A 1,752-nucleotide genomic window follows, 5' to 3' on the forward strand; every position below is an offset into this window, starting at 1 on the left:
TTCTCTTCTTTGGCCTGGATCACTGCAGCATCCATCTCACCAGCTCTTGGGCTCTGGGCTCAGCTCCTCCACCTGGCCATCCACTGGGATCCCAGGCAACTCCTTTAATGCCAGCCTCACCCTGCCACCTCCCAGCTCAGTGCCCTGCACTGGCTCCCCACTACTCACCAGGGCTGGTGTTGACCACCTTTCCAGCCCAACACCCCCACGTAATGTTCCATTCACCTTTCTTCCACTTCGGATGACCTTCCCTTCTCTCTTCTCCCCATGGGGAAGACCTCCAGGGTCCTTCCTGAGCTCCCACCGCCTGGAGTGCTTACTTCACCGCAGTGCTGCTGCTGCCCTACTGTGGCCCCACTGGGCTGGGGACTCACAGCTGGCAGTGCCTTGTTCCCCGGCTCTCTGCAGGTCTTGTCCCCTCTCTCAGGACCCCAAGCTGAGCCACTGTACTGGACCCTGCAGGCCTGAGTTGAGAACACTTTTCTGTGGGCCCGATGGCTGGTGGGTGTGGGAACTCAGTGTCCTTTGGGATTTCTGACCTCATGAGAAAGGGCAGGGAGCATGTAGGCCTGGGAGCCAGAAGGGCTGGCAGCCAGGGAAGGGAGGAGTGGAACCAGGGTATCAGACACCTGTGCCTGTGGCTGGCACTCGCTTTAACTCCAGAGACAACAGGGTCTCAGGGCCGAGGAAGGGAGTGTGAGACCAGCTTTGCCACCCTTTGCCAGGCCTGGCCTGGAAGCCCAGGCAGAGAGACCAGGGGGTGAGGAGCCAGCAAAAAGATGGGTTTGTGCAACAGCATTCAATATGTTTGCAATAAAGGGAAAATGGAAAAAATGTTAATTTAATTTTGACAGTGCCCTGGGGAGGACGCTCGTGGCTCCAAGCTCTCCAACTGCCACCCGGCCAGCCCTGCTCGGGAGGCCCCGGGGAGTGAGAGAATGTGGGGGCAAGGGTGAGATGCTGCAAGGCCCTGTCCCAGAATGTCCCCCACATCCTGTCACCGTGCCCAGCGCCCTGTCCATACAGCAGGATGCCCACCAGCGAAGGGGGACCTGTTGGCTCCCCGCTTTGTCTCCCAAGGCACGACCTGGAAAGCGCCCTCGGCTGGGATGTGCCTGCCCCCTCTGGGCCCGGGAGGCCTGGAGTTGGGCATTGCACCAAGTTCTTGGGATCCCTGTGTCAGCCCAAGCCTGGCGACTGGGGTGCGGCGAGGACCGGGGCACCGGGGGCCGGCGCAGTTCCTCAGCAGCTGTAGCCCTCGGGGAATCAATGCTCTGAGCCTCTGTGCCCCTGCTGGAAGGTGGGGACCCCAGGAGGAGTCTGCACGCTGGGCTGCAGGAGGCCAGGGCTGCACTGTCCCACGTGGCAGCTGTTTGACTCCTGAGTTGCAGCGATGCTGCTAGTGCAACTGAGAAACGGCTTCTTCCCTATGCAGCCATCCGGTGGCACTGAGAGGCATTGGCGCGGGGTTTGGATACCCAGTTCCAAGTATCTCGGGCTCCGTACAGAAAATGCCGTGGTGTTCGTGTGTGACTACTCACACCCTCCCTGCACTGTCCCACGTGGCAGCTGTTTGACTCCTGAGTTGCAGCGATGCTGCTAGTGCAACTGAGAAACGGCTTCTTCCCTATGCAGCCATCCGGTGGCACTGAGAGGCATTGGCGCGGGGTTTGGATACCCAGTTCCAAGTATCTCGGGCTCCGTACAGAAAATGCCGTGGTGTTCGTGTGTGACTACTCACACCCTCCCCCC

This window comes from Fukomys damarensis, unplaced genomic scaffold, assembly GCF_012274545.1.
Source record: "Fukomys damarensis isolate Sample0158 unplaced genomic scaffold, DMR_v1.0_HiC HiC_scaffold_17, whole genome shotgun sequence".
NCBI classification, from domain to species: Eukaryota; Metazoa; Chordata; class Mammalia; order Rodentia; family Bathyergidae; genus Fukomys; species Fukomys damarensis.